This window comes from Oryzias latipes, chromosome 21 (genome assembly GCF_053564925.1).
Source record: "Oryzias latipes strain Hd-rR chromosome 21, Olatipes_Hd-rR_3.1".
NCBI classification, from domain to species: domain Eukaryota; kingdom Metazoa; phylum Chordata; class Actinopteri; order Beloniformes; family Adrianichthyidae; genus Oryzias; species Oryzias latipes.
This window is the reverse complement of record NC_136257.1, coordinates 14,330,003-14,345,070: the sequence shown is the minus strand read 5'-3', so window position 1 is coordinate 14,345,070 and position 15,068 is coordinate 14,330,003.

Genomic DNA, 15,068 nt, shown 5'->3' with positions numbered 1-15,068 from the left:
TTTTATTTTTAGTCGTTTAGATTATTGTAATGCCCTGTTCTCTGGTTTATCCAAAAAGTCTATTTCAAATCTACAGCTACTGCAGAACTCAGCGGCACGAATTCAGACGAGGACCAGAGGGCGGGAACACATTACACCGGTTGTAACCCTTGTGCTATCCTAGGCACTTTAACACTGGGAGTTGGGTCATCTAGACCCACTAGACCAGGGGTGGCGAACAAGTTTGACAGCAAGAGCCGAATTTTTTCACTGTGAGACTTAAAGAGCCACACCACACACTGACCTGCCAAGACGTACACACACACAAACACGCAATTAAAGCCGTATTATTTTCCATAACACATTGAATACATTACATTTCAGTTGTGTGCCACTTAAATTGATTTTTACCTTCATTAGAGTATCTTGCTTTTATATGTTTTTTTATTTGAAATTGAATGACTGACTTTTTGCATCAAAAGCAAATAATTTATTAAATGTTAATACATTGCAAAGACTCATTTCATCCTTCAACGTAGTTAGCAAACAAGTGCTAAGTTGCCATTAAACTGGCTACATCATTTGCGCCCCCCCCCCCAAAATCCACATTGAGAGCACATTAACTTAAGCACACACACAAACAGCCAAACGGCATGCAAGTCACTTCTGCTCATTCCTCCCTGGCTTATGGTTTTACACTTAAGATTCCCCACTACCCATTAGTCTTAGAGGCTGAAGGCGGGGCTAACCCCCATCTTTCCGGCACTGGGCGTAACCTGTGCAAATGATTGGCGGTCACTTATGTGTCAGGAGCGGCATCAAACACTCATACTGCCAAATTACTTTTAGTATTATTTAGTATTTATTTTTAATACCCTCTGATGGTTTGAGTGTGGTTTAAGAGGGAAAAAATTATGAAATGAGGCACAATATATATAGAAAATATGATGAGAGCCGCATGCTTGTTGGCCAAAAGCCGCATGAGCCGAGAGCCGCGTGTTCGCCACCCCTGCACTAGACAGGGCGCTGAACCTTTTTTCTTCAATGATTTGTGAACCTCACTGGTGTCCATGGATAACATGAAATCTTTCCACCTTTATCCACCTTTGTCATGGTAGGGAGAACACGTCTATGTAAGGGTGGGGTCATCTAAGATAGCACAAGGGTTAAAGTCGCTGCATTGGCTCCTTTCAGGATTGATTTTAAAATACTTTTAATGGTTTATATATGTTTTTATGGTCTTGGGCCTTCTTATTCAAATGATATATTATGTTAAAATATGAGCCCTTGCGGACCCTGAGGTCCTCCAGTGCTGGCCTCTTAGTTGTTCCTAAGGTGAGGACCAAAACTTATGGTGAGGCGTAGTACTGCCATTACGGTCCTCGCTTGTGGAACAGCCTGCCAGAGAGCCTCAGGGCCGCAGAGACTGTAGAGGTTTTTAAGAAGAGGCTCAAGATCTACCTTTTTAATTTAGCTTTTACTTGATTTTAACTGCTAATTTATTCTATTAGTTTTAGTATAGGCTATTTTATGTATTGAATTTCATTTTATGCATCTTAATCTCAATTTTATGTTTTTATATACATCTTGTGTCTTTAATTTTAGTATCTTATTATGATTTTAGCCCCAGTGTTTGTGGGGATCTTTTCCTCCAGGGCTCGCCGGCTTGGTCGGTGGTTGTTGCAGTGGTCGTCGCCCTTCCTGGGGCAGCTGAAGTCTAACTTTGCAGCTTCACGGCTGTGAAGTGGACCCCGTTGTTGTCCCAGTCTGGGTGGGCTCTGTGGCGATGCTCCCATGGTCAAGCTGGCTCTTGGTATGAAGAGACTCCCATATACTGTTTGCTCACTGCAGAGCCAAGCCTTACTTGTTTGTTTCTTTATTTATTTATTTATTTTTAATTGAGTTTTACAGTTACATAGTCATTATTCTTTGTACATGGGGGCCATGGGTCATATGTTTTAGCAGAGGGGAGTGGGAAGGATGAAGGGTGGGTTGGGTTTTTACTCTAATATTGTGTGTTTTCTGTTTTTAATGTTGAAGCGCTTGGAGCTGCACAAATGCATGAGAAGTGCTATTTTATAAATAAAGTTTAATTTGATTTGATTTGATTTGATTGTATATCGGGTAACTCAAGATATTTATAAAAGCTTTAGTATTTGAAAACTCTTATCCAGTTTCCTTTTTTTAGTTTGTTTTTTGTCTTAACCCTTGTACTATCTTAGATGACCCCACCCTTACACTGACGTGTTCTCCCTACCATGACAAAGGTGGATAAAGGTGGAAAGATTTATTTAAATCGGAATCTGAAAGCAGTTTTATTTTGAAAAATTGCCCGATTCTCTGTCACATCTGTCTATGTTACCAGTAACGCCTATCAACCTATCACGCTCTTCTCGGTCACGTGATAGGTTACCACTAAAATAAAACCCAGGAACTAGCAAAATGAGTAAAAAACAAATGTCTTTCTTTCTGGCCCAGCCAGAAGACAGAAGAAGAACCTTCAACTTCCAAAAAAAGAAAGTTATATTTAATAGACAGTACTTCTTTTTTGCACCATGAGTGTGGCAAGGGGAGAGGATGATGACTCCTGTGCGATGTTGTATCCATGCGTGTCAATATTAAAGCTCTGGGTTTGTGTTGTCACGTATCTGTTCCTCCTTCTGTGTGGCGTTGCTACAGTAATCCTCCGCCAAAATCTCAAAGACCGGTCCGTTAAATTGAAAAATGTGCAGTAAAGTTTATTAGAAAAAAAAAAAGACCGGTCCGTGAAAACTTTGTGTGACGTCATACCGGGTCAAGGCGCTAAAAAGGTTGGGGATCACTGCTCTAGAGGAGAGTAACATTTGAGGCCGTCTTGTGAGGTTTGGCCCATAAAGTGTGACATGGTGGTGAAATAAATCTCAACCTTGGCCCTGGAACTCCCCCTAGCTCTTTCCCCCCTCCCAGAGTCTGCGCCCTATGGTCATCAGAGGGCTGCAAAAGCTCATCAGTAAGAACTTGAGAATCCTCAGAGGAGCTGTTCTCAGGTTAGACCAGCCTCTCCACTTCAAAAACAGCTCCCACTGCAGTCAGGTTCATCAGTAACCCCTCTAACACCCCCACCCCCAACACCCACAATCCCACTTGCTGTCTATCTGTGCTCTTCTTTTCTCTAACACCTAATTGTAAATCTGACTCCAGAGGAGTCAGTGCCTCACCAGCCATCAACCTCACCGCACTTCAATGCCCCCCAACCCCTGTGGTCCGCGGTCATGAAAGGGTGGGCAGGTTTTTGCTAGGTCTGGCGGTTTTTCAGATGACTTTTGGGCTGGAAAACTGTGACACTATTTGGCAACACTGGTTGGAACCATCATAATACAAACCAATGCAACCAATTGAGAAAAAAAGAATACATTTACATGACATACATGTCCAATTGGTATTTCAACCCCACCCTTACATTGATGTGTTCTCCCTACCATGACAAAGGTGGATAAAGGTGGAAAGATTTCATGTAATCCTTGAAGTGAAGATCACAAATCATTGAAAAAAAAGGTTCAGAGCACTGTCTAGTGGGTCTAGATGACTCAACTCTCAATGTTAAAGTGCCTAGGATAGCACAAGGGTTAATTAAATCCTAAACTATTCTTTATCAACATAGAATAATCTTTAAAACTTTAGAATAATCTTTAAAACTTTAGAATAATCTTTTTTGGAATATTATTTACTTTGATGTTTCATGTCAAAGTCAAACAATTTTCAAGGACACTGCAGGGAGTTGAACCCCGTCTAGCTGAAGCCAGAGTACCATCTACCAGTGCCTTTGTTTTTTTGACTGAACATGGAAGGCAAAGCAAAACCTGCAGTCCAACCGGTATGCGACTTTAAATGATCGAATACATTTGGAATAATTGTTAGTCTATTAACTTTAAAAACTATCACACATTACCTGTTTTTGTATCACATGCTTGTTAAAATACTTATAAAACAAATCTAGAGTGTTTGTACATCTTACAAAAAAATCCATTCAAATAGTTCATGGAGTGGATTATGGGACACATACAAATGTATTGTTTTTAAAGTTGGGTTTATTGAAATTATGGGAACTAGTGAAACTGTAAACAGCACTTATTGTGTATAAAGCCAGAAGCAACTTACTTCCAATAAACATATAGCAAATGTTCAGAGTCAGAGACGGGAGTTACGATCTAAGAAACCAACTGAATTTCAAAAAGCAGTGAATTTGTACTAAAAAACAAAATGTTTTTATAAAATTGTGGTGTGGATTTATGGAACAGATTGGATGAAGGTTTAAAACAAAGCAAAAATGTACATGTATTCAAAAAAACCTAGAATAATTCCCTAATAGAACTTTATGGAGTAAGATATGATTAATAAAAGAAAAAGATGGCATGCAGAATGTAATGTGAATGTTCTGTAAATATCTGTAAATAGAAATAGATGCATCATCAGGTGTTGTAAAACAAGTGGTGGGATCAGACAAGATTTCTCTTCAACCCACTCCTTTTCAAGCCCACTGTATTATTTTCTGTCTTTTTTTAAACTACTGTGTTTACTTTTTCATTTGTGTTTGAAATAAGGAAACTGAAACTGAAAATACAGTAAAAGAAACCAAAGATTTTACAAAAAAATGAACATTTACAAGGAAAGAGGATATTTCCAAAGGAACACAAAAGACAGCCTAAGAATTGAGTGTGGGGGGGAACCAGAGTCCCTGGTGAAAACCCCCTAAAGTTTTTTTATTTTATTTTTTCAAAGTAAAGGTTTTACAGAAAAGAATAAAAGAAAACCTAAGAATTTACAAAGCATGGGGGGGGGGGTTAACCAGAGTACCTGGAGAAAACCCCCCAAAGTTTTTTTTTTCGAAGTAAAGGTTTTACAGAAAAGAATCAAAGAAAATCTAAGAATTTACAAAGCATGGGGGGGTAACCAGAGTACCTGGAGAAAACCCCCCAAAGTTGTTTTGTTTTCAAAGTAAAGGTTTTACAGAAAAGAATAAAAGAAAACCTAAGAATTTACAAAGCATGGGGGGTAACCAGAGTACCTAGAGAAAACCCCCCAAAGTTTTTTTTTTTCAAAGTTAAGGTTTTACAGAAAAGAATAAAAGAAAATCTAAGAATTTACAAAGCATGGGGAGGTAACCAGAGTACCTGGAGAAAACCCCCCAAAGTTTTTTTTTTTCAAAGTAAAGGTTTTACAGAAAAGAATAAAAGAAAACCTAAGAATTTACAAAGCATGGGGGGTAACCAGAGTACCTGGAGAAAACCCCCCAAAGTTTTTTTTTTTTTCAAAGTAAAGGTTTTACAGAAAAGAATAAAAGAAAACCTAAGAATTTACAAAGCATGGGGGGTAACCAGAGTACCTGGAGAAAACCCCCCAAAGTTTTTTTTTTTCAAAGTAAAAGGTTTTACAGAAAAGAATAAAATAAAACCTAAGAATTTACAAAGCATGGGGGGGTAACCAGAGTACCTAGAGAAAACCCCCCAAAGTATTTTTTTTTTCGAAGTAAAGGTTTTACAGAAAAGAATCAAAGAAAATCTAAGAATTTACAAAGCATGGGGGGGTAACCAGAGTACCTGGAGAAAACCCCTAAAGTTTTTTTTTTTTTTCAAAGTAAAGGTTTTACAGAAAAGAATAAAAGAAAACCTAAGAATTTACAAAGCATGGGGGGGAACTAGAGTCCCTGGAGAAACCCCCTAAAGTATTTTTTGTGTGTGTGTGTGTGTTTTTTTTTACAAAGTGAAGGTTTTACAGAAAAAAAGGATTTACAAATGTACAAAGTGTGTGTCTAGGGGGAGGGCAGAGTTCATGAAGACCCCCCCCCCCCCCCAAGAAAAAATACAACCTTGTCTTTTTCCAGAAAAAAATATTTACACAAAACAATAACATAAATAAAAATTTAAGAATTTACAAAGTATGTGTGTGGGGGACAACTCCCAATTTTCATTTTCACACAAGAAAAAAATTTCACAGAATAGAATTAAAAAAAAGTCATGAACCTATAAACTTAAACTCACTATTTCTTTTTTTTTATATACAAAAAGACTGAAGTCACTTCCAGAATCCCCATTAAACTAAAGTGCTACAAGAAAAGCTAAACATTGTGAACCTAAAGTATAGGTCTTTTTTAATCCAAACAAACATGTCCTTACGATAAAGAAATAATAACCCACACGAAAAAAAATTCTGATTACATAAGCTCATCATTTAATCTCCTGTGATCATTTGGTTCACCCAATTTAGAAAATCGCTCTCACTAAAATCATCAAGAAAAGAAGTGATCAAGTCTGGTTGTTCTTCTGGGAGTAATGTCTTGATGGCAGTCCAAATGTTATTTAAAAATACCTGACTCCCTCTTTTGGTTAAATTTACTCCATCGGGTAGATAAATGTTCTGTTCAGCTGGAACCAAATTTTCATGTTCAACCACCACATCGAACAGGTCAGTATACTCCTTGATCATTTTGTTGACAGAGGTCCGGAGTTTATTCATATGAGCAGGATTTCCAAATCTCCAATGTCTTCTTGGGATGATGAGGGATAAAGCTACATTCATTTGAGGATACTTTTCTTTTAGAACCCTCAGGTCTTCTGCCATCTGACTTGCAATCACCGCTGGAGGAATTGTTCCTAATTCCTCACCTTCAGTATGAATGACCAAAACTTCAGGGGGACCACTTTCCTTAGAGATTGTTTGATGGACTGCTTTAACAATATCCTTCCAGGCCGAGTGTTTACTTCCAATCCACTTAACATTGGAGTTGGAATGAAGGCTTTTTCCAAAGGACTCATCAACCGCTGCATGCTTTGCATTGGTAATGTATTGTGAGCCTACGATCCAGACATCAGGTGCTCCTATTAAATGATGTGTTTGGGTTGTTGGTGAGCTGTCCGATGTAATGCTACATGTGTCCTCTTCCATCTCCTCAGGTTGGATCACAGTTTCTGGTGAACTGGCAAAAGGACTTTCAAAACCCAGTTCATCCTCAGAGACATTTTCATAGATTAGCTTGATCTTTTTTACTGGGGAAGGGGGTTCCTCTGAACTTCTTTTTCTCTTCAGTAAAGGCTTTTTCTTGTTAGGCCAGTGTTCATCCTCAGGTGGTGACTGTGCATTTTCTGTTGTGAATTTCAGACAAATCTTTCTTATTATCTTTGGTGCAGGTAAGTAGCTTTCTAAGTCTGATTCTGAAATGTGTTTCCTTTTCAGATTACACTTTTTGTGCTTTGGCAAGGATGTCTCCATTTCCAGCTGTCTCACTGTTGCAGACATTCCATTGACAAACTCTTTTGAAGGGGTTTCTTTCTCTGGTGTTGGTACCTGCACCTTTGGAAGGATGTGTGGGACTGAGGTTGACTGAGGTTGGCCTCTTGAAAAGGTCGAGTTGAGAATTTGCTCAAGCGTGTCATAGATAGAGCTTACAAACATTTCAAATCCTTCTATGGTGAAATGTATTCCATTCGATTTAAACAGATGGCTAAATGGTATCAGTCTTGGATGCTCTATCACAAAGCCATTGAATAATTCGACGCTGGATTGAATTGTTTTGTTGATCCTGATCCTGTCCTTATCTATTTTCTCTATTCCCCGTGTTGACGTTGGAGTTATGAAGGAATACCCAATTTTCATTGTGGGAAAATTGTCATGCAGCCATTTCAAGTCCTTCACCATTTGACAGAGAAGATCAGACACATTTGTGTTCCCCAAGTCGTTGCTGCCAACATGGAGAATTAAAATGTCTGGTATACTCCTTTGTTGGGAAACCTCACTTTTGAAATGATCGAATACATCCCTCCAGCGCATGTTTACTTTTCCAATCCAATTTATTTTTGAATCGAGTCCAAAGTTTTCTCCATAGCATTCATTTGCTGTTTTTTGTGCTCCGTTGATGTAATATTCTGATCCCATGATCCAGACCGTAGGCAGTTTTCTTTCTTTACCAGAATGGCATGGTGTGTCTTTCTCTTTTATCTGTTCTGATGAAGACAGATTTTGCTGGCCAGTAAAACTGGTAACATTTCCTACAGAGCTTCTTGGGAGATCCATGTTACCTGCTACAAATGGATGTTGAAGCACCTGATGAAGAGCAATACGGTTTGCAGGATCCAATAACTGCATTCTCTTGAACAGACCAATAAATTGTTCCAGTTTCATCTGTTTGGTTTCTGAACAGATTCCCGACTTCTGTTGGTGTTTTCTGAAGTCATCTGCTGAAACAAAGCTGACATCTTTAAGGATCCTGTTTCTATCTTCTTTTGGTGTCCTCAGAAGCCACTGCTTTTTCAAGGTTTTGAAGTAAAAATCTTTGGTTTTGGATCCAGCATTTAAGAGATGGTCTGGAAAGCGGCCATGAGTTTTTGTTATGTTCCTGATCATCTCAAAATCACTATTGGCAGTGTAGAAAGGAGAGCCAAGGAACATCTCAGCAACAATGCAAGCAAGGGACCAGACATGGGATTTTTCAGTGGTCTCTAAACCAAGAAGTGTCTCTGGGGCCATGTACCACCTGAAATGTTGGCATGAATCCAGAGGAAGATTCTCAACTCCACTAAATTTAGTTGAAATGACCTGTTGTCTCTGGTTTCTTTTAACAACCAACTGAATTCTTTCTGGCGTCAGAATTCCATCAGCGTATTGAGGGTCCTGAAAAGCAGTTGCCACTCGACGCAGAATGGATCTGATCTGATTCAGTTTAAAAGAAGAAACTTCTTTTGTGTGAAGAAGTTTCCAAAGGGAACATTTTTCCGGTTGGTCATTTGTGATGCAATCCATTTTAGTTTAAATTTGATGAAAGGTAAAAATAGTCTGCTTGGTAAAAAATACTCTGGTTCTTGAATTGAGTTTTTGAAAACGTAAAGATTTCAAACGTGATCACTCTTTACTAAGAAAGACCAGAATAAACACTAACCTGACTCCTACCGGTATATATAGATTTTGGTCTGATGATGTAATCTGTGGTCACACCAATCGGCTCTTGTATGATGACATCAAATGACATCAAATGATATCATCCTGATATATCATGCTGATATATCAGGATGATATCAAATGACATCATCCTGTTATATCACATGATGATATATCATAAGATGTCATCATAAAAGAGCTAATCGTGTCACCAGAGATTACATCATCAGACCAAAATCCTATTTGTGGTTGGGATGGCAATGTCTTTCAATGCAACTGTTCTTTTACTATGTACTGTTCATGTCTTTTTGGGCTTATACCTTTCCTTTGAGGGCTTTTTGAAACTTTGTGTTTTTTCGTCATTTTTGCTATAACAATGTGGACGCTTTTGTGGTGATGTGTGTGTGTGAGTGTATTTTTTGCTGTGCTACACATCTATCATGTCGTTTTGGGCTTTTGACGACTTCTGACATGTTTTTTTGGCGTTTTGAAGCGTTTTGATTGTTTGACCCTCGTGGCAAAAACAAATAGGTCTTTGCAGTCAGTGACTGCCGCTGCGGGCCATAAACATTAAGACACGTTAAAGAAGATTGTTTCTCTGATTTTCATATGAGATGTGCAAATCAAATGTGTTGTTTTGTTTTGAGCACTTTTGGCTAATTTTGATGCCACCTCAAAAACATTTGACTTCTAACTTCTCGCCTTAGTTTATAACAGTGACACAAAGAAAATTCCCGTCTGTACAGTTACAATTAAATCATTTTAAAAAGTGCTCTGCTGTATTACATTACAAATTACTTATTAATGTTGTTCAAAAGAAATCCCTTGCCTTTCAATACTAGTCTTGTAAATTGTATTGTGTTACATCAGTAGGGTATTACTTTTACATTTTTTGTGTATTATAGCAAAAATAAAAGAACAAAACTTCTGTAACATATGTACTGAAAGGTATTTCTCTTTTATGCAAACGGTGTTTACATATTTGTTTTTAACATGTTTGTGGTATTTAGCTTTTAGCATTTGCCAATCAACAACAAGCAACAATTATGTTAACAGCTTTTTTTATCCTTAAATGCCTCACAGTCTTTCCTTAAGACTTAATTTTGGGCAGTAAATCTGTTGCAAAACACAAGTTACTGGACAAGTAATGGGAAAAATCTAACTAAGCCGTACTGCTTTTTACAGTCTGTTCAGTTTTTTTTTTTTAAATATGTATTTATTCCTGTTTTTTTTAATGCCTTTCTTTTTTATGTCATTTTTAGGTAAAGAGAAAGTGGCTTACTGGTAAAATGCAATGTTGAAAATATAGTTTGGGATTTTATCGAACAAAGTCAACTCGGGTAATCTTTACCCATAATGCAAAGCCAAAAGCAACAGCAGCAGGAGGAAGAGTGCAGTAAAGCCATCATCCTCAGGGCAATTTACCCAGTAATTTTGTGTTTTGCTATAAATGTAGTGGTAGTTAAACACAAGAGAAATTCCGAGAGATGCAAAGAATTTGTAAGGACTTTTTCACTCTTTGTATAATTACAGCCATTTCCCAAAATCAGAGAAGTTCATTTTATTTCTCTATAATGTACACTGAGAGCCCTGTTTTGACAAAAATATTGTTTCGTAAATTTCAATTTCTGTAAATGTATAAAAGAGAAAAACAGAATAACATGTGGTCATAAATATTCAGCTCAGTGTTGAGTAGAAGCTCCCTTCTGAGCTAGTAAAGCCATGAGTCTTCTTGGAAATGATGCAACAACATTGTCACACCTGGATTTGGGGATCCTCTTCCACTCTTCCTTGAAGATCCTCTCCAGCTCAATCAGGTTGGAAGGCGAACGTTGCTGCACAGCCACTTTCAGATCTCTCCAGAGGTGCTCAGTTGGCTTTAGGTCGGGGCTCTGGCTGGGCCGGTCAAGAACAGTCCCGGAGTTGTGCTGAAGTCACTCCTTTGTTATTTCAGTGGTGTGCTTTGGGTAATCGTCTTGTTGGAACAAACCATGATGCTGAAACCACCATGTTTCCCTGTTGGAGAGAGTGGAGTGTTTCCTGGTTTTCTCTATACATACCGCTTGGAATTAACACCACAAAGTTTAATTTTGGTCACATCAGACCAAAGACAAGGGTCTTTTACAGAAAGGTGTGTGGCCTCCCTAAGCAAGTCCAATCGGTTTAATTAAACACAGCTAGACTCCAATGAGGAAGTAGAATCACCTTAAGAAAATCATAGGAAATGGACAGCATGAGTTCAATATGAGAGTCAAAGCAAAGGTGTCATGGTGGAGGGAGGCTCGAGAGCCGGTTGGACCCAGACGCAGAGGCGGAGGCATGAGGATCAGGGCTAGTGGGTTTAATTCACAAAAAACAAACAAAAAGCGCTGCAGAGCAGGATGTCAGAACAAAAACAAAAGCTCACTGTGGCGTGGCGTGGCGTGACGAGGAACATGGCATGACATGAACACCAGACAGGAATAATGGACCAACACAGGAGGAAGGCAGAGACAAGACTTATATACAGACAGGGCAAACAAAAGACACAGGTGAACACGATTAGGGCAGATGGGGACCAAGGGAAGTAAAACTCAAGAAACATGACAAGACAGGAAACCTTTCAAAATAAAACAGGAAACAGAACCAAACAAGACAGGACAAGAACTAAAGCGAAAAACAAGACACAACAAACTGAAACCATGACAAAAGGCTCTGAATACTGATGGGATTTTTTCAGTTTTTCTTCTTTTGTAGATTAGCAGAAATTTGTTCACTTGATTTTCTGTCAATGTGGACCCTTTAGTGTACATTATTGAAAAATAAAATTAACTTTTTGTTTTTGGCAAATGGCTGCAATGATAGAAATAGTGAAAAATTTAAAGGGATCTAAATACTTTCCATACTGTATATACTAAAACTTCTACAGGTTTTCCCCTAAGAAGAGCCGGAAGCGCTATCCGTAAAGTTTGTAATGGTTTTGAATAACTGGACAGCATTCATCAAGCCTAATAAGTATCTTCAGGATGAAAAGAACTCCAAAATGTCATCCAGCACAAGTGTCAGAACTCCTACCTGCTCGACAGATCCAATAAACGTTACCTGCTATAAAATTACCCTTGTGAAATTTACCATTTGAAAGGATCAAGCATAAGAACATAAGAAAACTTAGAAAGAGGCAGACAATTTTTGAAAGATCTGTAAGATCTATACTAAAGACTTTATTACAAATAAACTCATACATTATCCTTCTGCATTGTAAAAATGTCATTTCAGTTAGCGAACCATGTCTTGCTGCAGTACCATACACCAACACAGGAGGGCAGATTGCAACCGCCAAAACAGTTCAATATGCTGTGAAACATAATGAAAGTGTGTCATTCAGACTCATCTTTATTTCTGGGTCCTGATGTTCTGGTCTGCAGAGTGAAGGGGGAGCTGTCACACTAATCCACAGCTGGGGTTAGTCATGTTGTCTCGAGGCTGCTTTTGCTGGTTGACATATGGCACTCATGTTGCTGTCATCACTGCCCGCGTGAGCTGTGATAGCCAGAGGCTCGTCCAATCCCAGATTGACATACCGGGTTTAGTCACTGTGAAGACTTTTCAGTCCCTGCTGCGTACCTCCACCGGGGTTGTGTAATGGTGAGGCTGCAGCTGCAGCACAGGGAGCAGCATCCTCACAGGCTGGTGCTGATGTTGCTGTTCACACTCATGTTATCAGGGCATTAACACATGTGAGGGCAGCTGCTAGATTAAGTGTGTTACATACTTGTGTTCCTCTTTGAACCTGCCTCTGCTCCCCACCCTGGTGTGGTTTGAATCGGTCAGCTTGCTTCCCAATTTGTCAAACTGGACTCTGCGGCTTGTGTTTGTGGACTTGTAACTCGTTGCTAGCTATCCATAAGCCCAAAAACCAACATTTTGAAATTGCTGCCGTTGCTGGATTGATTTTTCTCAGGAGTCGGCATTGGTTACAACTGAAGGGAAGAACAAAACCAAACAGAAGTTCAGCGTTTAATGTTACTTTGCTGAGTCATCAAATGCTGAAAAAGTCCAGTTTTTTTTTTCAGGTGATATTTATTTTTCATAAACCGGCCCAAACCACAGTCATTCTAGCTCCAAACACAGCCAGGGTATTCTAGATAACATATTTATGATGTCCACACTGCAAAAACAGAATCTTAGGACAGTAAAAAAGAGCTTTGTTTTAAAAAAAAAACTGTCTTATTTTCTGTCTTGCAAAAAAAAGTTGGTAACACTTTATAATAAGATTCCTTAACAAGCTTTGTTAACACATTAACAAGCATTGTAATGGAATTTTTAGGGTACTAGTAAGAGATTTATTAGTACATTAAGTCTAATAAGGTTTATTATTATTTATTATTATTATATATATTTATTTATTACTAAGTTAACACATTTACAAACATTATTATTAGGATGTTTTTAAGATGCTAATGATACATTTATTGGCATTATAGATTCCTAACAAATTTGTCAGTGTTAATGAGCTTAATAAGATTTATTAACAACTTTTGTTAACAAATTAAGAAGTATTTTTATTGATTGGGGTTCTAGTAAGACATTTATGAGCATTATATATCCCACACAAGCCTATGTGTTAATCAGCTTATTAAGTTTTATTAACTAACTTAACAAATTAATAGGCTCTATAAGTGCATAAGATGCTATAAAGATGTTTAGGAGCATTATAGATATCTTGCAAATACCTGAAATTGTTAATAAGATTTATTAACATCTAAAGTCAGACCATTGTCTTCAAAATCCAAATTACTAAACTGCTTACAGGCTTAACAAATGTATTAATTAACTTTGTTATTACAGTCTATTAAATATTTTGCAGCACCTCATCTAAAGTGTGGAATGCTTTTACCACAAACAACCACAAAGCATAAAGCTTGTAAAAAGAACCTTAAAACAGACTTAACATGCAAAAATCTTTCTGTAAAAGAAATATAATAACTTAATTCAGACTAATAAAAAATAAACATAGGGACATTTTCAGGGCCTGAAAAAATCCAAAAAGAACAGGAATTCAGCCAGTCAAGCTACAAACTGTAGCTGAATTGGAACCAGCAAACATGTGATCCCAAAAGGGATTCAATGGGTTCTGAAGATGAATGGATGGCTGCTACTTTGCAGTTTTTTATTTTTATTTACCGTACTATTTGTTTAAAATATTAATAGCTGAAGATAGTTCTGTTGATCAGCCAACAACATCAGCATCTATGCTGCAGGTTTTAAATAATGTTACACAAAACTCGCTTGATGGAATGTGTGGCTGTCATGACACCAGCCGCCCCGCCCTCGCAGTGGCTGCTCATTAGGTCTGATTCTCCCCACCTGTTCACCTCAGTATAAATTACTGCCACGCAGCTTCTGTCATTGCCGGAACGTCAAGCTTTTTCTGCCTGACTACCAGCCACACTCACTTGCTATGTTCATGATCTCAAGCTTATTCTCGTCTTTCCTGCCTGTGTAAATGCTCCGAGTTCTCAAGTCAAGTCTCCAAGATTCTGCCATCCCAAGCACTGTTTCTAGAGAACCTCCACATTCAAGATTTACGCTGCCCCCCTGCCGCTCCTCTCTAAGAGACTGAGTTTTCGCCTTCCTCCTCTCACCGTCTGCTGGCTGCTCACATCACCTGCATCGCCCTCTGGTGTCAATTCTGCAAACTACAAGTTCCAGCTCCTCAGTCTGCTCAGTTACTAAATAATAATAATAATAATAGTTGATACTTTATTTATCCCACAATGGGGAAATTCTTCTTCACATTTTGACCCATCCCCTGGGGGGCGCGGTGATCTGCAGACTAGCCGCGCTCGGGGCCGACAGCTGGCTGGGGAGAGTGGTGATCGATCCGCCGACCGTTCGGTTGCTGCTCTACCACCTGAGCTAAACCGCCACCCATATCAAATATCAAGATCCTGCATTCCTGTGTCTGTCGTTTTTGGTTGGTCCTCAAGATCTTATTCTACCAGAACGTTCCGGCCAAAAATGGACCCAAAGACAGCTCAGGATTTCCAGTCCCAGGTAGAGGGAGCGCTCAGGAATTATGATATGCGGATGGCCGAGTTCTCTTTCAATCTGCGTGAAATAACCGAAAGACTCACGTCTATGAGCGTTTCACAAGGAATACCACCCTCTATCATTGTGCAACCCATCGACGAACCCAAAAT